This window comes from Sphaerodactylus townsendi, linkage group LG01, assembly GCF_021028975.2.
Source record: "Sphaerodactylus townsendi isolate TG3544 linkage group LG01, MPM_Stown_v2.3, whole genome shotgun sequence".
NCBI classification, from domain to species: domain Eukaryota; kingdom Metazoa; phylum Chordata; class Lepidosauria; order Squamata; family Sphaerodactylidae; genus Sphaerodactylus; species Sphaerodactylus townsendi.
The window spans coordinates 15918738-15942854 of record NC_059425.1 but is presented as its reverse complement, the minus strand read 5'-3'; the positions used below and the strand labels follow the sequence as shown (position 1 = coordinate 15942854).

The 24117-nt window shown below is 49.7% G+C and overlaps 1 protein-coding gene across 2 annotated transcripts in view; it reads left to right on the top strand.

The window, feature by feature from the left end:
- The first annotated feature begins 519 nt into the window (after nucleotides 1-519).
- Nucleotides 520-24117, top strand: part of TAGLN2 (transgelin 2) — a 37519-nt gene continuing 13921 nt past the window's right edge. Inside the window, exon 1 of one of the 2 annotated variants that reach the window (XM_048511771.1) lies at nucleotides 520-741. The gene's annotated coding sequence lies outside the window, so the exon portion shown is untranslated. Of the gene's footprint in view, nucleotides 742-1060; nucleotides 1195-24117 lie in introns of those variants that run through there. The other variant, XM_048511790.1, reaches the window with a different exon arrangement.

The window sequence follows — 24117 nt, the reverse complement described above, 5'->3', positions numbered from 1 at the left end:
CCCCCCACGTGACCTGGCAGGGGCGCGCCCGGGACAAGCCGCCCCGATGTCCCCATTGGCGCTTCGCCACGCGCCCCATAGTAAACGCTTCCCAAACCCACTTTCTAAGTTCTCACCTTATCTGGGTCGCGGGGCCGCTCAACCAACATCTCCATACTAACAGCTTTGAAACTTTTTAAGACGGCATATTACCATGGGGCCTAATATCACACCATAACACACAATATCACACACCACGTCTCTTCCCTCTGATATTGCAGATCTACCTTTTTAAGGATATTCGTGCACTTACTTGCTGAAGCTTTTAAGGCTTTCTTCTAGACTAGAGGGTATTAAACTCGAAGGTAAACGCTGCCGCGGCTCCGGGTCTTCTGCAGCAACCTTCCTGCCCGTAGCTCCACCTCCGCGTTACTCCCGAGTAGATCTCGCAGGAGGACGCCCCGCTGAAGTTGCCCGCAGGGGAGTCCGCCCTCCCAAGACCCCACCCACCCTGAAAGACTCAGCCACTCTGGGGAGCCCAAGCGGCAGCGGACGGCACGGCGCTTGCTCCCGAGTAGACGGCTGGGGGTGCAGGAGTGGGGCTGGCCCTGCGCCTTTAAGACCCCGCCCAGGGACTTCTCCCCCCCCCCCACCCCGGGCGGTGCCCTCTCCCCGCCCTCGTTGGCGCTGACATCAGCCTTGAAAAGCGGCCGCCGGCGCGTCAGAGGCGCAGGACCAGCCTTTCCAGCAGACCCCTCGGAGGTAAGCGGGGGATCGAGGCCGGCAGGGGAGCGAGCGGGGCCGAAGGATCGCAGCCTGCCCTGCTCTCGGGGCGCGGCACCTTTTGCACGTGTCCTGCACACTTGCAAAGCCCTTTCAGTGACACGCGTCGGGGAACTTTTGTAACTTGTGGGGAAAGGCTTTGGGAGCGGAGGGAAGGTGCGCTTTAGCCCCACGTGCGGACCGGGTGGGAGCCTTGCTCAGCGATTGCGTCTCCCACCCACCCACAGGGCGGACCCTCTTGTCTTGTTTCCAGGACTTCTTTATCTAGTACCCCCCCGGGTGGTCTTGGGGAGGAGCTCTGCGAGGTCAGACCCCAAAGCCATCCGGCATCCGGTTTCCCACAGTGGCAAGACCTAATGATCTCAGAGAGTCCGCAGCTGCCGCCGCCGCCGCCTCGCCCAGTTTAGTCCTCCCAACAACTAGTATTTGGAGGTATACTCTTTCTAAACATGGAGGCTCTTCTTAGTAATGCTTGCTTGCTAACAGCTGCTATTGAGTTTCTTCATTAATGGGTTCTCCACCTAGCGACTAGGATTTGGAGGTATACTGTGTTGGAACGTGGAGGCTCTGCTTAGCAGTGGCTGATGCCAACAGCTGCTGTTAGGCTTCTTGACTGGGTCCTAGCAATTGTGTTTGGAGGTATACTGGTTTGGAACGTGGTTGCTGGCAACAGCTGCGGTTAGATTTCTTCTCCTTGAATAGGTTTTGTCCCCTTAGATTTCTTCTGGAATAGGTTTGGTCCCCTTTGCAAATTGAATTAGTAGCCCCTGAATCTTGTGGCAGTGAGTCCACGCTTGTAGACCGCAAATGTAACCTATCGGAATAATAAAAAGGCTTACTAAACGCCATTTCTGAATTACAAAAACGGGACAGTAAGAAATGAGGGTGCCGCCTACAAGACACATTACAATCCCTTCTAGGTTCTGCTGCATGGTTCTGCTGCTATAAATCGAGGTGCAAAATCTGGGCACTTGTGGTAGCTGAGAGTTGCTATCTGATAAAAGGTAATCCAGTTTGCTTTCATCAGTTTGTGGCCATGAGTTCCGCAGACCACACCGCGGGTGGAAACTCCCTGCCCTGGATGTGACTTGCTGTTAGGTTGGAGTCTGTACTCATAAAGTAAGCTGCCCCTGCTTCATGGGTGGAGGCAAGGCCTGTCTCCGCTGTTGAGAACAGCTTGATGAGACAAGAAGCTGCGCGTGTGTGTAGCGGGGAGAGCTTGTGGACGACCGTGTGTGCTTGGAAGTGTCTCTTGATGATGGATGAGGTATGAATGAGTAATTGTCTGCGTGTTTTGGGGAGGGGGGAGCCACTTCCGAGCAGCCCCTCTCCTGGAAATGGGTCTCTCGCAGACTGAGAGCTGAGATGTGTCCTCGACTGATCTCTGGCGGGTTTGGAATGCAGCTGTGACGAAACCTTGGAAGGGGGGCGAAGGCATGTTTTCTCGGCTCCGCTTCCCACCCAGGGAGAGGATTGGGTTGTCTCGATCAGCCATTGTCGGACTGGTACAGAGTTCATAAAGCAAGAGTGCGTGGATACAGCTACATTTCGGAGCACTGCTTCAGAGGGCAGGTAACATGCATATTCATGGCTGTGGTTGGAAGAGCTTACGGAACTCCTGGCCACAAGATGCCGCCCAGGCTGGTGACTCAGCGTGGTGCTTAAGAGCGTGAGATTGCAGTTCTGAAGTTCTGGCTCATTAGTGCCTCCAGCTGCTGAACAAGCCGGCCAGCCCCTATTTATAAAAAATGTGACAATTAACCCTGGCCTACCTTACAAGATTGTGGTAAAGATGTTTAAAATATTTCCTCTGTAACATAGAAAATGTAGCTCTTAGTGTCTTTCCAAAATAGCATTTGTTTTTTGTGTTATTTATAGTCCCCCTTTCTCACTGGGTTTCAAGGTGGGTCACACAGATACACAATAAACAGGAGGGGCCATTCAGTAAACAGTGGAATAGAATTTGGGTTGTAGAACCAACCAGAAGTCTATAAAACTGATATGAACCAAAGCATAAGTGTTAAAAGGACAATTAAATGATGCAGAATTATGTAATAGGTTCCAACTCAACAGCAAACTGTACAGTGTAGTATAAATCACAGTCCAAGTAATTCTGTGAATCATTTTGTACAGAGCCACCATATTGCCTGGGTAGAAAAGTGCTCCTGAATGATTGATGTTTGCGTAGTTTGCAGAAAGCCAGGGAAGTGGGAGGAGCTTTCCCGACCCCAGAGAAGGCCATTCCACAATGTTGGGGCCACCACAGAGAAGGCCATTCTGCAGTGTTGGGGCCACCACAAAGAAGGCACGTGTACAGGCAGTTGTCGATTTTGCTCATTTGCCGATTAGCACCCTGCGGAAGACTTTGCTCAGCTAACTGAACCTGTAGTAGCAGAGCTTAGGAGGAGATGGGGGTCTTGCCGATATGAAAGCATAAAGCCACGAAGGGGTTTGTATGTGGTGGCCAATATCTTGTTGAACCAGGTAACTGGACATGGCTATGAATCTAGTCAAAGAGATTGGCAGTGGCAAGCCAAGTGGAGCTTCCTTGCTTAGAAACAGTTTATCTGACGGCAAGGAGGCAAAGGGACTTGTAGCCTGTTGTATCTGCCTATTGCTTTCGGGAGGGGGGGGGGAGTGTCTTAACGGGAAAATTACTAATCTTTTAACTTTGCGTAATGCCTTGTCTGGTTTGGAATCTGTATCTGAGTCATGCCAAATGGCTGACATTCCTCAGCTTTCAATTGCACCAGGGTTTGGAAGCTGTCATTATCTGAAATGTCCTGCTGGAGCATTCCCTTTTCAGTGGTATGCAAGAGTATACCTCTGCGTGGTACAAAACGGTCTTGGACACATTCTCTCTAGGGCTGGCCCCACCGATTTGCAGTTAGGGGCCTACCCAACAAGGGTGTTCAGAAGATTGCCGCAGGACAGGCCCAGAAAGTGTCTGACATGAAAAGCAACGGGCATCGGGCATCTGTGTGATTTTGTTTTCCATGCCTATTTGGGCAGATCTTTCAGCCCCCCCTCCCCCCAAGTGAGCTGCCTCCCCCCACCCCAAGTTCCTGTCCACTGGAGTAGGACAGCCCCTCCCCTGAAACAGATGTTAAATTACTGCTTCTTTCTGTCTCTTCCCTCCCTTCCTGCTTGCTGTTGCCAACTCCAGCTTGGGGGGTTCTTGGAGATTTGGGGATGGTGTCCGGGGTGGGCGGAGTTTGGGGCAGGAGGGCCATGGGGCTGGGATGCTGTAGACTTCCCCCTCCTGGCCTGCAACTTTCTCCCCAGAGCCTCATCTCTGTAGCCTCTAGGTCAGTGGTAATTTTGGGAGGACAGCAGGCCTCAGCTGGAGGCTGGAAAATCTAATGGAGGATTGTTGGATCTGCTAGAATAAATTGGTAGCCTTCCAGGTACCACTGGTCTACGGGACAGACCTGTTGTGGCTACTGTCCCGGAATTACTTTCTTAGCGTGGACCAAGCAACTGCAGCATTAGCAGATATGTTCGCATGGTGTGGACAGAAAACATTTCTTCCCATACCTTGTGCACAAGCTTATGGGTGGGCCCCGCTGCGGATAAGGGCACAGCGAGATAATCTGGATTAACACACCGACAAGTGTGTGCAAAGCCCCAATGGGTGGGAATCTTCTCCTCCACCCTCTCCACAAATAGTACGTTATGAGGCCACCCGCTAACCACCAGCCGCCCGCCGCTGCTGCACCAAAGTAAACATACCGCTTGCTAAATGGGGGGTTACAGCTGCAGATTTGCAATCTGGAAGTAGAAATTCTTCTTCCGGAAGTGCATAGTATGGCTCTTTATGGTTTTTACAGTTGCATATCTGAATGCAGTTCTGCGTTCGGGCTGCGGTAATGCGGCATGTGGAAAGACCTCTTGGGAAGGGGATAGATTGAATCTTCCTCCCATAGTGGCTTCCTATAGGCAGGGTCGTATTCAGATGTAGCCGTTTGCCATCTTCCTGCAAGTGTGCCAGTCCAAGAGGCATTTTGGGAGTTGATTTCCCAAATGCATAAAGGTTATTTTACTTTGTATTGTCAAAGGCGTTCATGGGCGGAATCGACTAGCTGTTGTAGGTTTTCTGGGCAGTGTGGCCGTGGTCTGGTAGCTTTTACTCCTAATGTTTTGCCCTCATCTACGGCTGGCATCTTCAGAAGCACGTTTGATGGGCCCACGGTCACCAAGCAAGCGTCCACAGCAGAGCAGGGATTCGAACCTGAGTCTTCCGGATCTTAGCCTGATACCCTGACCATTCCTGGGGAGTCTTTACACTGGTCTCCCATTTGAACGAGATGAGCAATTCCTCTTGTCCATTTCCCTTCCCCAGTTTCTGCTTCGAGAAAGCTAGAGACACTAAGAGAATCTCAAATCAGAAATATGTCCCGCCTGCTGTTCCTCCGTGGAGCTGGCTCTCCCTTACTAGCCCTATCCTCACAGCAGCCTTGCGAAGTAGGCTAGGCTGGGAAGGACTGGCAGATGATCGCTCACCAAGCTGAACAGGTTTCAATCCAGACAAAAACCTAGCTCTACACTGTATTGGCTCTCTGGGGGAAAATGCAGGGTTTGCCAACGATGCGGGGGGTTGATGGGCGTTATGGTCTTGAGTTCAAGAGTTGCAGGGTCACTTCCGCGCATGATGCTCGGCAGATAGTTGTATGCCAAGGTCTCTTAAAATGAAACTTAAAGTTTCATTTTTTACTAAAGCAAAATATTTAATTGGGTGCCTTGGTCACAGTTCTGGAGGTTCTGATATCTATTTTTTAATTATATTTTTATTGGTTTTCGAAATGTGGTAATGTACATAGTACCGTGTTTCCCCGAAAATAAGACAGTGTCTTATATTAATTTTTGCTCCCAAAGATGCGCTATGTCTTATTTTCAGGGGATGTCTTATTTTTCTGTGTTCTGTTCGTCGGGCATGCTTCCAAACAAAAACTTTGCTACGTCTTACTTTCGGGGGATGCCTTATATTTCGCACTTCAGCAAAACCTCTACTATGTCTTATTTTCAAGGGATGTCTTATATTCGGGGAAACAGGGTAATAAGTCAAGGTAATATAAGAAATATAATGTATATAATACGTATTATGTGTCTAAATGCTTGATGCTTAAATTTTACATAAGTAAGATAACAATTGATGCAGATGGGGAAAAAATTCAAACAGTACATCTAAGTGTTGCAAATCAGATTCTACATTGCTATTATTAATGTCTTATTTTGGGGATCATTACTATACAAATATTGTAACGTAGGTTCCCCTACTTAGAGAAAATAATTGAGACTTTTTTTGTTTAGAAGCGTCATTTGTCTATGGCCTCTTCTGCACATGCAGAATAATGCACTTTCAATCCACTTTCACAATTGTTTGCTATCCTGTATAGTAAAATCCAGCTGCAAAGTGCATTGAAAGTGGGTTGAAAGTGTGTTATTCAGCACGTGCGGAAGGGGCCTATCTGCTCTATAATCCTGAATCTTCTGTCGCCATTCATCAATTGTTGATATTTTTCCAATGCCTGGCCGCAACAGTTCTCGCTACTTTGAGGAGTTGGGTTTGGTTGAGGTTCCAGAGCCAGGACCGGCTTCAGATGTGAGACTGCTTCAAGAAATGATCTGGTGTTCAAAGGCAGAGTTCTTCCGGTTTCGGTCCATTTTTTTTTCTTATCTATATCTCGAGGGAGTGTTAACATACCAGTAGCTAGTTAAACCTTGGCTAGAGGAAGCAGTAACTTTGCAAAAGGTTGTGGGTAGAGGAACACTCCTTTTGGGGGTGGGGTGCTTTGAGCATGGACAGAGTTCCCTTCCCCAGAGCAAAAATGCTTTTAGGCATGAAGGGAGTCGTTTGCCCATTTTTCCGGCTGACGGGGCAATCTGTGTCCACCTCTCAATCTGCCCGCAGGACTTGAGTAGCAGCTACCCTAGAGGAGGCCCATGGGAGACTCAGGAGCAGCAGCAGCAGAAGGCCATTGCTTTCACCTCCTGCATGTGAGCTCCCAATGGCACCTGGTGGGCCACTGCGAGTAGCAGAGTGCTGGACTAGATGGACTCTGGTCTGATCCAGCAGGCTAGTTCTTATGTTCTTATGTTCTGCCGCATGATTGGTGGGCAGGTGTGAGCGATGACGCCATGGTTTCGGGCATAAGCAAGCTGGAACAGCTGTCTTGGCTTTCTTTCCCTGGCACCAAATTCTGGCAGCTGGTCAAAAGGATCCAAATCAATTACCTGGGCCCTTTAAGCTCCTGCCCAGCTTCACCTTTTCCCGGCAACTCTTAGCTCAGTTGAGCCCCCATGTTCAGGAGCAGTATACCGCAGAGTGTTCAGCGCCAGGGCCGAGACGGGAAGTCCGCTGCTTGCTTCCGTGCCCGGCTGGTGACCCCGGAGGCCGTGGGCTGTGGTTGAGAACAAAGTTCTGGACTCGGCGGACCAGGTGGTTCTCAAACGATTATCGCAAAGAACAGGTTGTGTTTCTAAAAACAATGGTGTGTAAATCAAGGAACTTCTCCCCCCGCACGTTCTGCTTCGGGCTCTGGCAGGTTTCCACATCTCGTCTTCCCGGTCCGGTCCCCTCCCCTCAGTTCTGTTGGCAGGCTTCTCCTTGCGGTTAGAAAACTGTGTGTGAAGGAGAAGAATGACGACTTCATGCTTTAAAAACTCTTGTTCTTTATCCTGTTGCACTTAAAAGGAAAAAATGCAGCAGCTCCCGGGGACCCGGGCCAAGAGCCTCTTCTGTCATTGTTGACTGCCGGGACACGTCAGCCGGCCCCCGCCTCGCCCCTACCCAGAGATCTGTCGAGCCCGTAAAAATCACCTCATAAAAACCCATCACATGCCGGGTTGCTTTGGTTCCCGTGGCAAAGTGTGGGCTCTGTGCCGCTTCTCCAAGACCTGTGGGCAACTTGGGAGCTGCTACCGAACAGCTGCCTATAATCCTGAACGCCCTCCCCTCCCCCCCAAAAAATGACCAAGGGTTTTTCCCAAACTTGCCCCATGTTGAGTTCTTGTAATATCTTGAGCGGTGACATATAAGAGGTTTGTCTCCAGAGACCCGTGTTCGAATGTCGCCCCTCCTTTCGGAAAGCTCTCCAGGGGCTTTCAGCCCAGTGCATCTCTGCCTAGCCTACCTCGCAGGGCGGCTTTGATAAATGGGGGGGTGCAACTCTGTAGCCCCAAAGCAGGTTGGAAATACGGAGTAATGTAAGTCGGCCTTCTTGTGTAGCAAAGTTTCAAGTGACCTGTAGTTTTTCAGGAGGGTGTCTGCCTTAAACAGCTGTAAGCTACTGTTCTAACCAATAACAAAAACATACCCTCAAGTTGTATGCAAAAAGCAATACATATGGGAAGCGAGCAGAGCAGGGCGAACTGGTTTCAAAGTGATTTTTTAGCTTTAAAAACCCACGAGCACTTTAAAAAGGCAATCACTGAAATTTGGGGCTGGGGGTGATATGAAACGGCACCGGGGACTCTAGGCACAGAACCCCGGCAGGTCTTAAAACTTGGTTTTGCAAGAGGGCGATGGCGTTTTGAAAACCACTGGGGCAGAGGTGGGATCCAACCAGTTCTCACCACTTCTCTAGAAGTGGTTACTAATTTTTTCTGAGTGCCGAGAAGGGGTTACTAAAGCAACCTCCCTGCCCAGTAGAGACTGGAGGTTCTTGTAATATCTTGACGCTCTTTGGAGGTGGGCCTAACTTGGACAGCAGTGTGTGGCGGCGCCACTGTTTGAATCCCACCACCATCTGAACCTGTTATTAAATTTTTTGGATCCCACCGCTACACGGGACTTCTTGTCCGGCTTAGTCCATTGAATTCAGACTTGGTGATCCATCTGAGTGGGCATCTTGGAAACCTTGGTACCCCCATTGGGAGTCCTCCTAGGCCCATGGTGGCGAACCTTTGGCACTCCAGATGTGATGGACTACAATTCCCATCAGCCCCTGCCAGCATGGACAATTGTAGGGGCTGATGGGAATTGTAGTCCATAACATCTGGAGTGCCAAAGGTTCGCCACCACTGTCCTAGGCCCTAGAGGTGGAACAAGCTAGAAAGGCCTGTTCATTTCCTCTTTTCTGGTGTGTTGAGGTACTAGTCTCTGCTGAGGGTGTCTCAGAACTGTGGGGCCACCACCATGAAGCCCCTCTTCTCGCTGAGCTGTGTGGGAGATCTCCCACATTTACCAATGCTGCCAAAATAAACAGTTCCCCTCGGGGGCGGGGGTTTGTGTGTAATGGCCACTTTAGAAGGTGGATGCCTAGTTAAAGACAGATAGGATTTCCAGAGTGTACACTTGCAAGAGTCAGATCCACCTGAGCTGTGGAGGCTTATTTGGGGAATTCAGATTAGCCTGTACACTCCCACACACGCCAGCTGGGTGACCTTGGGCTAGTCACAGCTTTTCGGAGCTCTCTCAGCCCCACCCACCTCACAGGGTGTTTGTTGTGAGGGGAAAAGGGCAAGGAGATTGTAAAGCCCCTTTGAGTCTCCTGCAGGAGAGAAAGGGGGGATATAAATCCAAACTCTTCTTCTTCTTCTTCACTAGATTCCAAAGGAGTTTTGACTTTTGAAGGCATACACCCAGAAATCTTGTTGGCCAGCGTGGTGTAGTGGTTAAGAGCAGCAGACTTTAATCTGGAGAACCAGGTAGAGACAAATGGGGTCTAAAAACCAGCTCTTCTGCTTTGAGGAGCACCTGGGCTCTTCTATCGCACGCCAACGCGGCTACCATCCTGAAACTAGAATATTAAGAGGGCCGTTCAACGTGGATACATGTTTATGACCTCGTATAAATGTCTACTTTGCATCGAGGTCTTGGCAATATCTGCTCCGTCTGTTCGATGACTAGCGTGCCATTTCGCAGTTGGGAAAAACTGAGAGTTTCCCAACGTTGCATGAACTCAAATCCCTGCTTGGCTGCAGTTCATCGGCCGTGCCTGATCTGGGAAGGGTTCCGCCCAGGCTGTGTTGTCAGAGTTACCAACAAAACAATATCTGTTGGGGGTTTTGAGCTGTAAAGCTGGATACACATTAACTTGTGTTTTTTTTATCAGTGGCCGGGTGAACGTTAACTGGGTGAGCCCTGGCGGTGGAGCCTTGTCAGAATTGGGGAGTTCCACCGGGGTAGGACTGGAAAACGGCTTGGCTTCCGGGCCTGTAGTTGGCACACCCTTCAACCACCCCACCTGCGTAACGGCTTCGAGTCTAGTGTTGCCAGGTAAACCAACCTTGCCTAGGAGATCTGGAGATATATGACGCTCTTTGGAGGTGGGCCTAACTTGGACAGCAGTTCCTAGTGAGGCTAGCAAATATTGGGGAACAGGGAGAGCTGGGCTGGGGGCTTATGTTTCACTCAAGAAGAAGTAGTAGTTTGGATTTATACCCCACTTTCCTCTCCTGTAAGGAGACTCAAGGTGGCTTTCAAGCTCCTTTCCCTCCCTCTCTTCACAACAGATTTCTTGTGAGGTAAGTGGGGCGGAGAGAGTTCTGAGAGAACTGTGACTAGCCCAAGGTCACCCAGCAGGAATGTAGGAGTGTGGAAACACATCTGGCTCACCAGATAAGCTTTTTATTTTTATTTATTTTATTTATTTTTGCCACTTAGAAGAAGAAGAAGAAGAGTTTGGATTTATATCCCCCCTTTTTCTCCTGTAGGAGACTCGAAGGGGCTTACAATCTCCTTGCCCTTCCCCCCTCACAACAAACACCCTGTGAGGTGGGTGGGGCTGGGAGAGCTCCGAGAAGCTGTGACTAGCCCAAGGTCACCCAGCTGGCGTGTGTGGGAGTGCCCAGGCTAATCTGAATTCCTCAGATAAGCCTCCACAACTGATGTGGCAGAGCGGGGAATCAAACCCGGTTCCTCCCTATTAGAGTGCACCTGCTCTTAGCCACTATACCACTGCTGCTCCTTTGGTGGAGGAGGGGGTATCAAACCCAGTTCTCCAGAGTAAGAGCAGGTACCCTTTTTGGTGGGTTAGGTGTTTTTTTTCCCCCCTGGTATGGAAAACTCAATCTAGGCTCTCTTAGCTGCTGGCCTAAGCTAGCCTGATCTTCGCTGACTCTTGGAAGCTAAGCAGGGTCGGCCTTGGTTAGTGCTTGGATGGGAGACGACTGAGGAAGTCCAGGGGTCGCTTTGCAGAGGTAGGCAATGGTAAACCGCCCCTGAGCACCTCCTGTGTTGAAAACCCGCAAGAAGTGGCCCTAATTCATCTGCAACTCGATTCTGCTTTGCGCATAACCCTCCGGGTCTGTTTCTCCTCAGCCTCTCTGGATACAGTTCAGAAACCGACTTCTGGGATCAGCGGTGGCAGGCCTGGACCTGGCCCAGCTTCGCAGTCGGAGCCTTCTATTAAAAGGGACCCCCCTCTCAGCAACCCATTAACAAGCTGTACCAAGCAGGCGAAGATCAGAGGCCGGGAGGGTTTTTACAAGCAGCCCTGATTGCGGCCCAATTGCGGGTCTCCGTAAAAAAGCATAACGGGGTAATAAAACTGCAGCAGCTGCGCTTTTGTGCTCCAGCCAGATGTTCCCCAGTGGGCCTCGAAGGGAAGGGAAGCGCTCTCCTCCTGTGGACGTGGAGAAGAATCTGGCAGAGGCCTTTCTGTAAAGGCTCCCACGATCCCTCGGTAGCCGGCTAAGTCTTGCCAGCTTCCAATAAGGTTGCTCAGACCCCTGGACTTCAGAAATGGGGGTCAGTCAGGAATTGATGCCCATTGCCCAAGCTGTAGCCGACTGAAACTTTGTGGGTGGCTGCTGCTCTTGTCCCTTAGAGCCCGATAGCATGCCAGGTGCTGTACGTTCTCCTCGGAAGGCATAAAGCTTGGCACACTCAGTGCTTTTTTCAAAAAGCATGGTAACATGCTTTCTGCCTAGGGCAGTGGTGGCGACCCTATGGCATTCCAGATGTTCATGGCCAGAAGATGGCATTCCAGAATTCCCCTCAGTCCCTGCCAGCATGGCCAATTGGGGGCTGATGGGAATTGTAATCCATGAACATCTGGAGTGCCATAGGTTCGCCACCGCTGCCCTAGGGTTTCCAGGTTTCCACAAGTCACCGGCCAGGTATGTGGGGGTAGGGTTGCCAGATCCAGACTGAGGAACTCTTGGAGATCTCAGGAGGACAGGGACCTCAGTGGGCTACATAGCCATAGAGCTGATGTCCAAAACCACCATTTTCCCCATTTCTGTCGTTGTCTGGAGAGGAGCTGTAATTCTTGGGGGTCCCCTGGTCCCGTGAAGAAAAATGACTCTGCCTGGCTAAAAAGAACAGCAAACTGAATTTTTGATAGAAGGAGGAGGATGAGTTTGGATTTATATCCCCCCTTTCTCTCCAGTAGGAGACTCAAAGGGGCTTACAACCTCCTTGCCCTTCCTCCCTCACAACAAACACCCTGTGAGGTAGGTGGTGCTGAGAGAGCTCCGAGAAGCTGTGACTAGCCCAAGGTCACCCAGCTGGCGTGTGTGGGAGTGCACAGGCTAATCTGAATTCCCCAGATAAGCCTCCACAGCTCAGGCTGCAGAGCGGGGAATCAAGCCCGGTTCCTCCAGATTAGATACACGAGCTCTTAACCTCCTACGCCAGTAACCCAAATATCAATAGTGGAAACAATAATGCAATACGTGAACAACATGAACAAACAGAGAAGGAGTCCCAAAATGTGCACAAAAGATGTATAAATAATATCCCTTTTAGTGAAATCCTTGCAATTCAGTTGTAAGCATCAAGCAGATCTCCAGTATATCAAATCAACTGAAATGAAATGAATGCTTGTCCTTCATCAAAACGTTGGAATATCTGAATAGTAGGCTGCTTGTTGCTGTGATGATAGGGGCTTGAAGTACAACTATCTTAAAGATAAAGGCTTTAAGTACTCCAAGTACTTAAAGTATCTGGATGCCATGTAAAGAGATAAACTGCCAATGGCATGAGCATGAATAGATATCAAGGATGTCACTGAAGGGATATTATTCATACAGAGACTCATTACCTTTTGTGCATATTTTGAGATCCCTTTTCTGTCTGTTAGTTCATGTATTACATTACTCTTTCCATTGTTGATATTTGCGTTATTGGATATAGTTATTTCAATCATTTCTATTAAAGTTATATTCTCGAAGGCTTTCCCGGCTAGAATCACTGGGGTGCTGTGTGGTTTCTGGGCTGTATGGCTGTGTTCTTGTAGCATTTTCTCCTGATGTTTTGCCTGCATCTGTGGCTGGCACCTTCAGAGGATCTATTAAAGTTCATGGTTTTGTTGCTGTTCGTTTTTAGCCAGGCAGAGTAATTTTTCTTCATGTAGCCATACTGTTTCTGACTCATTCTTTATATTTGGGTCCCCTGGTCCTACCTGGAGGCTGGCATCCCTAATTTTGCCCCAAGAAAGGCTTACTCTGAATTGGTACAAATATGCATGTTCTTCACATAATTCCTCCTTCCATTGGGGGCGGGGGCGGGGGGTTGTATTAAGATGCTGTTCCCCGGTGCCTTGAAAACTGGCTTGTTACCCTGCCTTTTCTCTTGGCCTATTTTTGTCCTATTCTGAGATTGGATTGGATGGTGCTCCACTTCCAGCCAAGCTGTGGAAATTGTAAAGTCTAGCCTCTAGGGATCTGCAACCTGTGGTTCTCCAGATGTTCATAGACTACAATTCCCATCAGCCCCTGCCAGCATGGCCAATTGGCAGAGGCTGATGGGGAAAGTGAAATCTGGAGCACCATAGGTTGGCCACCCCTGCTCTAGAGCAGGGGTCTGCAACCTGCGGCTCTCCAGATGTTATGGACTACAATTCCCATCAACCCCTGCCAGCATGGTCAATTAACCATGCTGGTAGGGGCTGATGGGAATTGTAGTCCATAACATCTGGAGAGCCGCAAGTTGCAGACCCCAGCTCTAGGAGTTTGAAAAAGCTGAGAAGCAGTCTAGCACTCCCTGCCAGTTACTATGCTATAATGCAAAGGTGTCACATATGCTATCCAGGGGTTACAAAAAGCTCCTTGAAGGGCTTATCCAGGCTGCAAACTAGCTGAGGCAGCTCCCCTCCCCCTCCCTTAAGGTAGCTACCCCACCCCGCTGCAGGCGCCTCCCCGCCAACCGAGGCAGCCTCCCCACCAGGCCTGGCCAAGTCACATTTATGTCATATCCGGCCTGGCGTAGGAGGTTAAGCAGTGGCGTAGGAGCAGCAGTGGCGTAGGAGGTTAAGAGCTCGTGTATCTAATCTGGAGGAACCGGGTTTGATTCCCTGCTCTGCCGTCTGAGCTGTGGAGGCTTATCTGGGGAATTCAGATTAGCCTGTGCACTCCCACACACGCCAGCTGGGTGACCTTGGGCTAGTCACAGCTTCTCGGAGCTCTCTCAGCCCCACCTACCTCACAGGGTGTTTGTTGTGAGGTGGGAAGGGCAAGGAGATTGTAAGCCCCTTTGAGTCTCCTGCAGGAGAGAAAGGGGGAGATATAAATCCAAACTCTTGTTCTTCTTCTTATAACAACTGAGTTGGACACCCCGGCTCTAATGCACACCCTTTACCACCATGTTGTTTGGTTTGCCTCAAGGGCCAAACTGTTCCCTGTGTTAGGCAGCTGCTTTAACTACAGTGCCTTAAAAATGTGTGGCGCTACATTCACCGCTTATGAGCCCATAAATGTGGTCACACATTTCAGTGAATGTGTGGCTAGGTCAGTGGTGGCGAACCTTTGGCACTTCAGATGTTATGGACTACAATTCCCATCAGTCCCTGCCAGCATGGCCAATTGGTCATGCTGGCAGGGGCTGATGGGAATTGTAGTCCATAACATCTGGAGTGCCAAAGGTTCGCCACCACGGGGCTAGGTTGAGCAGCGGTTCCACATCAGGACCTGAAATGGAGGAATGAAAGGTTCCAGACTTGGCGACTTGACTTGGCTCCAGTTGCAATCTTATGAGCATATTTTAAGAGCAGAGTTTCACATCCTTTCTGTTTGGAGGATCTGTGGCCATGGTTTAGAGCTCAGATCCCTGGACCATGTAGACTTCCATGCCCAGTACTTCGGACACTGCAAAAATCCATAGCCAAGAGTGTGAATGTAAGAACTCACAATACTAGAACCAGGGGGCATTCATTGAAAATGCTGTGGGGAAGAATTAGGACTAATAAAAGGAAACACTTCTTCACACAACTTGTGATTGGTGTTTGGAATATGCTGCCACAGGAGGTGGTGATGGCCACTAACCTGGATAGCTTTAAAAAGGGCTTGGACAGATTTATGGAGGAGAAGTTGCTCTATGGCTACCAATCTTGATCCTCCTTGATCTCAGATTGCAAATGCCTTAGCAGACCAGGTGCTCAGGAGCAGCAGCAGCAGAAGGCCATTGCTTTCACATCCTGCACGGGAGCTCCCAAAGGCACCTGGTGGGCCACTGCGAGTAGCAGAGTGCTGGACTAGATGGACTCTGGTCTGATCCAGCAGGCTAGTTCTAATGTTCTGATGTTCTTAACTGCCTTTCTGGATCAGACCAAAGGTCTACCTAATCAGAATGTTGTTGCTGTAGGTGGCCAGTAAGATGCCTTTGGAAATGGCCATGCTAGGTATAAAGGTAGGACCCCGTGGCTTGGCTCAAGTATACTAGATCAGGGTTGTCTAACTCTGACCCTCCAGATGTTCATGGACTATGATTCCCATCAGCCCCTGACCTCAGCCTCTGGGAATTGTAGTCCATGAACATCTGGAGGGCCGGAGTTGGGCAGCCCTGATCTAGTATATTCGAAAGGTAACCTGTTCACACAAGCCTGTCCCTTGACTGAGGCCTTTATTATTCATCTGCTGATGGTTGCAAAGGTGAGATTGCTCATTACCAGAAGCAGGTCCTCTTCAGTTGTGGCTCCCCAGTTGTGGAGCATTGTTTCTCCACATCTGCTTCCCAGGTGCTACCTTAAACATCTAGTCCTGGGTGAAGGTATTTCTGTTTTCTCAGACTGAGTTTGGTTCTTTTAATGGCGGTGAGTGTTTACTGGCTTACCAATAGGTTCTCATTAATTTTTCATAGTGCTTTGCTGGCCCATTTTAATGTTGGCTTGAATTTCCATAACGCTGTTTTAAAAGCAGGGTAGACATTTTTGAATAGTAATTTTGGGGGTAGACTTCTGCTGTTTGTGGAGGTTCGAGGTTAATGGTTCTGACAGTCTTTTGATTAGGCTTCCTGCATGCCTTTGTCTCAACTTGAAACCATCCTGATGGCTTTTCCCCTGAGCGAACAGCTAGCGGTTTGCCAGACTGTCACCTATCGGAGCATCTAATGCACACATCCTGTTCTCTCAGTGGCTTCTGGTCGTATTTCCTGTCTTGAAGTTCATCTTTTATGGCCCGTTCCCAAGGCCCTGTGGGCAGAGGGTCTAAAAATGAAACTTTTCCCCCCACTAGGTTAAGAGGTCATTGTAAAACGTGGATTGCGTGAGGGCGGGAATCCGCCCCCTCCTGCAAAGGGAGTCTCTTGTGGCTGTCTCTTCCTGCAAGGCCTGTTCTAGGAATTGTCCCCCGTGTTCATTTCTTCTCCTTCCGGAACCGTGGCTTGGCCCAGTGCCTCATGGCAAGGCAGACTTCCTCTCTGCATCTGCTTGCAGCTCTCCATCTTGAACACTGATCTTAATGCTTTCTGCTGTTTCCTGCCTCATCCTACAGAGGGTTTTTTTACTAGCGAGCTAGTGGCTAGGTAGGGACTTAGGAATTTGTCACCTTTACTCTATCATGCTGACTCTATCCCTTTGATGTAGACCAGGGTGGGCAATTATTTTTTCCATGGGGCCGCATAAGAAACAGAAAATATTGTGGAGGGCTGGGTCAAAAGGCAGGGGGACGAGGCGCTTTTGAAAGCCCCGCAGAAGCCGACAGCCAAGGCAACCTGCTTCTGCGGGGCTTTCAAAGGCGCCTCGCTCCCCAGCACGGCAGGGGGCCAGTCAGGGTCATCCGGCAGGCCGGATGTGGCCCGCGGGCCGTATAATGCCCAGGTCCGATGTAGACTGATACTCTTAGGGACTTCCTCCCTTGCTTCCGCCTTCTTCTCAGAACCTCTCCATCTTACCTTCACCATGCCTAGGGAGAGGATGTGTCTCCTACGCATCCGCCTCCATCCAGCTAGATTAGAATAGATAGTGAACCTATCTCTCCACCTTTCTATCCAGAATGGAGTTCACTAATAAATACTCTTTTTATTAGATTAGAAACTACAAACGACTCTGACTTTCTTTTGTGTCTGAAGTTCTCTCTAGCAAGCTCAGCCACGCGTGTGTGCCCAGGTTAGCTTCCCTGTGTTCAGCCTCTGTGCCGCTCTGCTACTTTCGCAAGGGAAACACACGCACCAGGTGTGGTTCTCCCAACACTGCTGGGGTGTTCCGGCCAGAGGCTGATCTATATTGTGGTCTTGCCACACCCGTGATGTGTTAACATTTGCCTCTCTATGCTGAGGTGCTTGGTGGCTTGCTTCTGATTTGTATGCAAGCATCTAAATATTTGTTCTCCCCGTCACCTGTGGCTTTAATGGGGAAGCTGTAGGTGATCAAGCAAGGATGGAAAAATCCACAACCCAGTTGGCCTTGTATCACGATCCGCAAGGCATTTACAAGCCTAAAAGAAGGTTCGAGTAACATTAGCAACAATCCTGTTGTCACCCTATTTACGGCTTGAGGTGGGGCTGCTTTTGATTCACGCCATATCTAACTGTACACAGCACTGATTGACCAGTGCCTGTGTCTGCCTCCAATAGAGAACTCTATCGGAGGCAGCTTCCGGGTTCAAATTAACCGTGGGCAAAGGGAGAAAAAAGCTGATAGCAAAGCTCAAACAAATGGTTTTTGTGGCAGGGAGGGGAACCAGAAGAAATTGGCTTCCTGCCCTGAAGTTAGGGGTGGGGTCAGACTACTTTTGACTCTTGAGTGATGCGTGCGGCTGGAGGTAGAAAGCAGAGTCAGTCTGTCAGCTATGTGTTGACTTGCGGTAAAACAATTAGATTCGTGTCGAGGAGCACCTTAGAGACCACCCGCAGTCTCAGGGTATAAACTTTCAAGAATTGAAGCTACTTTTCTCACACGCACATAGAAATGGAGCTCTCTCCGTCCTTAGAATCATAGAGACCCCAAGGGCCATCAAGGTAGGAGGGATGTTGTAAAGGATGTTCAAGATGCTGTGCATATTGTATTCAGCTTGGTTAGAGCAGAGAGGAGCTGGTTAGAACCAGAAATTAGATCTATAGTGAGATAAAAATCCCATCTTACCTCTTCAGCCCTGTGAATTATCGTATATACTCATGTATAAGTCGACTTTTTCAGCACATTTTTTTTGCTGAAAAAGCCTCCCTCGACTTATATTCAGGTCGACTTATACACAAGTATATACGGTAACTCAAATTCAGCGATTTTGCATTGCAGTTTCCCCTTGACATTTCTTTTGTCTGAGGACTGGCATTCTTTCTCTAGCAGCTGTCATCTGTTAAGGTATATTTGTATTCAGCCAAGTCTCCGCAGAAGTGTCTTCAAAAATATTGAGGGCTAGCAACTTGCAGGTCTGTTTAGCAGTCCTGCTTGAGAATTCGTCTTCAGTGTGGAGTGGAAGACTTTTTGAGGTGCCGTTGTTTTTGGATCAGTTTTATTGGGAACTTGCGGCCATTTTTAAATTATGCTCTGTCCCCTGAATTTTGTTAATCGTTGTTGAAATTTTATGGTGTAAGCAGAGGCGTACCGGAGGTAAATAGCATCTGGAGACAAATTGTCTCCTGGCGCCCCCCTCCCCACGCCTGGGGGCGGGGCTCCGTGCCCTGGCTGCCACCCCTCCCCCAGCTAGATAGCATCCCCCTGACCAGTACTGGGTCATTAATGATCATGGGGTAACATCAGCTCACAATATTTACTAGGAAGACTTTGTTTACAGAGTGGTTTGCCGTTGCCTTCCTCAGTCTTTACACTTTACCCACTACAAACTGGGTACTCATTTTTCCAACCTCAGATAAAGGCCGAGTCATCTTTGAGCCAGCGACCTGAAACTGACTTCTGTTGGGATCGAACTTCGGGTCATGAGCAGAGCTTTGATTGCAGTGCTGCAGCTTACCACTCTGCGCCACAGGGCTCCTGAGCACGATACAAGTATGATTAAATGAATGAATAAACTTACCTACAAAACTCTAATTTTGCTGGCCTTTGAACCTGAGCCACCATTGGCGAAGAAGAAGAAGAGTTAGGATTTATACCCCCCCCTTTCTCTCCTGTAAGGAGACTCAAAGAGGCTTACAATCTCCTTTCCCTTCCTCCCCCACAACAAACACTCTGTGAGGTGGGTGGGACTGAGAGAGCTCCGAAGAACTGTGACTAGCCCAAGGTTACAGTTAGAGTGCACAAATTCGTTTGGCATGTGTTTTGAGTGCACAAACTAATCTGGTTCACCTGGTAAGCCTCCATAGCTCAAGTGGCAGACCAGAGAATCAAACCCGATTCTCCAGATTAGAGCTCACCTGCTCTTAACCAGTACACCACGCTGGCTCTCTGATGTATTACCATCAGCTTTGTTGCAAGGCAGTTGAAAATTCTCCATCGTAAGAGACCTTGCGATGCACCATGAACTGTGTAGAGTCGCTCGAGCGTGTGCTTTGTCCCTGCCCTCGATATCAGATAACCAGACTCAACCTTTTGCAACTGGTTCTGGCAAAGAAAAAGAGTTTCTCGGACAGACCAAAAATCTTATACCTGTTAAACAACGACGTTGCTAATTCAACCGAGACGGCCGCCCAATGTCTGCATCTCGCCATCGGATTGCATCTGTAAACGTAGAGTAAGATTTCTATAGCCCCGCAGCTGGGTTTTCAAGCTCTATTTTGTTATATGGATTTTTTTTTCTTGTCTGTCTTTCATGCTGATAACGCCAATAAAGGTTGGCTTGACTTGACTTTCTTTGGCGGGAAAGGCTCTCTGCGTATGGTCAGGTTCCTGATGTTTGCTTAACCTGGAAGCTGGCGTATCCCAGCTGCGTGTTGGCGTAGTGTGTTCTTGGCTTGAGAAGAATGTTCCTTAAGCATCTGCTTGGGGGGGGGGGGGAGCTTTATAACACCAGCCTTTTACAGAGCAGCTGACCTTTTTTGCTTTTCCCCCCTCCTCACACTGGGGGCCGGGCAGGGAGACTGGAAGAAGACAATGACTGGCAGTGTTGTCTGGAGAGGTTCCCACAAAGGACTCCTGTGGGTTCTGAAAACCGCCGGAGGGCTAAAACAGGGGAAAGGCTGAGGATCTGCCAGGGGGCAGTTCTAAAGGTGCCGCCGTCACCCGTCAGACTCGGTGAAAGGAGTTCACATTTGTCCTAGGCCGAAGCCGCAGTGGGTGGCTGGGCCCCCTCAGGGATATTCCCAGTCCTCCTTTGTCAACTTCTGGTACTCCTTCAAAAAGCGTTTGTAAGAGCTTGGTGGTTTCTCACAGCTAAGGACTCCTCTGAAAGGAGCTGGAAGGCAGCCTTCCAGATACCCCCCCGAAGGCCTACTTTTTGAATTGTGCTTTTAAAAAACGCTCTGCCCTGGCCGGAAGCTCCCTTTTCTGCTTCTGTGTTGTTTGCTGTTCTGGGTGTATCTCTGACCTAAAGCAGTGACTCACGCAGGGGTGCAGCAGGCAGTCTCCTCGGGGCAGCAAGTTCTGTCACAGCTCTGTAACTGGATGATTGAGGTGTGGTGAAAGTTGGTTTTCCTGATGACTTTATGCAGAGATATAGAAGGGATATAGAATGTGAGCTCCCAAAGGCACCTGTTGGGCCACTGCGAGTAGCAGAGAGCTGGACTAGATGGACTCCCGTCTGATCCAGCTGGCTTGTTCTTATGTTCTTATGACTGCCGTGCTGTGTGTACTCACAGCTTATTTCTCCAGGCATCCAAGTATGAGCCAGTGTAGATACACCCTTGTTCTAGCTGTCCTTTGGAGAAGAAAATGCACGCTGACTTCAAAATGATCAACCAATTCAATGTACTTATCTTCAGCTTGAAGGCCAATCCTCGCGTTATTAAGCAATAATGTCAGTATCTAACTACTTATTGTTTATTTTTTGTACTTTGCTTTTCTCCCTCACTGGGGTCCTGAAAGTGGCTTGCAGGAGGTGAGGAGCAGCAGTGGCGTAGGAGGTTAAGAGCTCGTGTATCTAATCTGGAGGAACCGGGTTTGATTCCCAGCTCTGCCGCCTGAGCTGTGGAGGATTGTCTGGGGAATTCAGATTAGCCTGTACACTCCCACACACACCAGCTGGGTGACCTTGGGCTAGTCACAGCTTCTCGGAGCTCTCTTAGGCCAACCCACCTCACAGGGTGTTTGTTTTGAGGGGGGGGAAGGGCAAGGAGATTGTAAGCCCCTTTGAGTCTCCTACAGGAGAGAAAGGGGGGATATAAATCCAAACTCTTATTCTTCTTACCTTTTGGTTCTTTTTGTCCTCACAACAACCCTGCGTGGTAGGTGAGACTGAGTATGTGTGATGGTCGAACGATTTCTAGCAAGCTTCCTTAGCGGAGCGGGGATTCAAACTGCAGTTTCTGAGATCCTCATCTGGCATTCTAAACACTGCAGCACGCAGGACGTGGCCGGGGTGTGTGTGTTATGCAGCACTCCCTAGTGCATGTGGCATGATGCGGCTCTTTCTCTTGGTGCTGGGATAGAGGGCACAAATGGGTATCAGAGACCAGTACAAAGAAGTATGTCTTGAATGCCAGGGCAACATTCCCTGTTTTTGGGGGGGCGGGGGGGTCAAAAATTTTGGAAGAATTCCCCCTTTTTTTCCTTGTAGCCGTGGTCCACAATCAACTGTGTTTCGAGACCTGGACGGGCTCCTGGGGGGAATAAAAATGGTCCTTAGTGCATCTTAAGTGGTCAGCCACGGTGCCCACTAACACCTTTCCTGCCAAGTGTTTTTAGAAAGTGGGCGCAGCCAGGTATGGCCTGGGCCCAGCGAGGCTTTTGATTGGCTGTGCAGATGTGTTTTTTTTTAAAAAAAAATGTTGCTTTGGCAGCAGCTGCCCCAGCAACACGAGAAAGTAAACTGAAAGTAAACGGTGGGAAGCATTTGGTGGGCGGCTCCGCTTCCTGTGGCAACCGTTTTATGGTTGTATCTGCTGTGCTGTATCAGAATTGCAAATGTGCCAGAGACAGCCAAAGTGGAATGTGTTTGTTTGGGGAGAGCTTTCCCCTCCAACTTACTCCAGTACCTGTGTCTTTCTAGGCTCCCTTGGCTAAAGCTGGCAGGCTAAATTGGAGACTGGAGCAGTGGCGTAGGACTTTAAGAGCTCGTGTATCTAAACTGGAGGAACCGGGTTTGATTCTCCACTCTACCGCCTGAGCTGTGGAGGCTTATCTGGGGAATTCAGATTAGCCTGTGCACTCCCACAAACGCCAGCTAGGTGACCTTGGGCTAGTCACAGCTTCTCAGAGCTCTCTCAGCCCCACCTACCTCACAGGGTGTTTGTTGTGAGGGGGGAAGGGCAAGGAGATTGTAAGCCCCTTTGAGTCTCCTACAGGAGAGAAAGGGGGGATATAAATCCAAACTCTTCTTCTTCTACCCCCCCCCCCACCTGAGTCTCTCTGTACATGCTTTTGAGTACTGGGTCCTCCTAGTAATTTAAGATTACCAGCTTGATGGCAAGGCTTGTGTTGTGGGCATACAACGGCAAAGAACAAAGGAACAGAAAGGGGAAAGGATCAGAGGGTTAGGGAAGGATTATAAGCAAGCTTTCTCCCTGCTCCCCTGGAGGCAATTTCCACTCGCCCTAGGCGAATATCTATTTACAAGCCCGGCAGTTCCAACTGGGCCCGTCCTACATCACTTCTTGGCACAAATGCCCTGCAGGCCACAGAGGGAGTGCAAATGTGCCAGGGCAGCAAATGTGCCAGGGCAGCAAATGGGCGATCTGCCCCACCTACTCATAAAACAGGATCCCTCAAAGAATGATTTCACCCCAGGAGAAGGGATTTTAACAGCTCCCATCAGAGCCTCCCATTTTGCAAAAACTTAGTTTTGGTGTGAGTGGGTTGCTACGTTGCAGCAATTGAAGGATGTTTGTGTGCGTGATGCGTACAATCTTCTGACCTGCCTTTGCCCACTTAGAATTTCTGTTTATCTGTCTCCTTTTCTTGCATTCTGCCTTTGCTCTTAGCTGGAGAACATCCATGCCCTACGAAGGGCAGCTTATGGAGCTGGGGATGTTTAGTCTGGAGAAGCGAAGGTTAAGGGGGGGACATGATAGCCATGTTTAGATATTTGAAGGGATGTCACGTCGAAGAGGGAGCAAGCTTGTTTTCTGCTGCTCCAGAGACTCGGACAAGGAGTAAGGGATTCAAGGTGCAGGAAAAGAGATTCCACCTAAATGTTAGGAAGAACTTCCTGACAGTAAGGGCTGTTCGACAGTGGAATGTGCTGCCTCGGGGTATGGGGCAGTCTCCTCCTTTGGAGATTTTAAAACGAGGCTGGACGGCGATCTGTCGGGAGTGCTTTGCTTGTTTGTTCCTGCATGGGAGGGGGCTTGGACCTGATGGCCCTTGTGCTGTCCTCCAACTCTATGATTCTCTGAGTGATTCCCACCACATTCACAGGGAGGCTGGACTAATTCTTTTGGCTTCCTGTTTCCTGTGGGAGTCACCCTCTCCAGCATTCCTGCCTCGGAGGGAGAAGCAGCCGAACCCGCCGCCTGCCCTTTGTTTCTTACTGGCTTTAAGCCTTAAACCTTTTTCGCTGCCTTTTTGACCTTCTGCTCTCAATCCTCTTCAGTTGCTTCTCTCCGCTCCCTTGAGAGCTGGAGCCGCCCCGGGCCCTTCGGAGCTTGGGCAGCTGCCGTGCTAATTGCCAGGTCAGAATTTGGGCGCTGTTTCTTTAAATGGAGAACAATACCTTCGGGTACAGCTTTCCCTCGGAGGAAGAGATCAGAGCGGCCATCGTCGCTGCACTGGAGGAGGAGGATTCTGACCCGGCGGGCACAGCTCAATTTCAGGCTGCCTCAGCCCTGGGGGCCCAAAAAGCACCGGCCCCGTCTCCCCCAAGCCAAAAAGTCACAAAAATAGCCAGGAAGCGGAAAATGGATGCCGCGATCCCTGACGTTCCTGCCCAAGCAGCACAGCCTCTGCTAGCCTCCCAGGAGGCACAGGCTGTCTGGGAAGGCATCCTGAAGATGACTAAAGACTTTACGGCCTCCGTGAAGGAGGACATGATGTCCTTACTATTGGAGAGGGGCTTGATACAGCACCCCTACCCCCCACAGATTGCCCCAGGCCCTTCCTCGTTCATGGAGGGCAATCCCCCAGGCACCCTGGAACGGGGTAAGACCTCCTGGCCAGCTAAGGCTGCCTGCAGAAAGGGCAGAGTTAGTCCCCCGCAGGGATACGA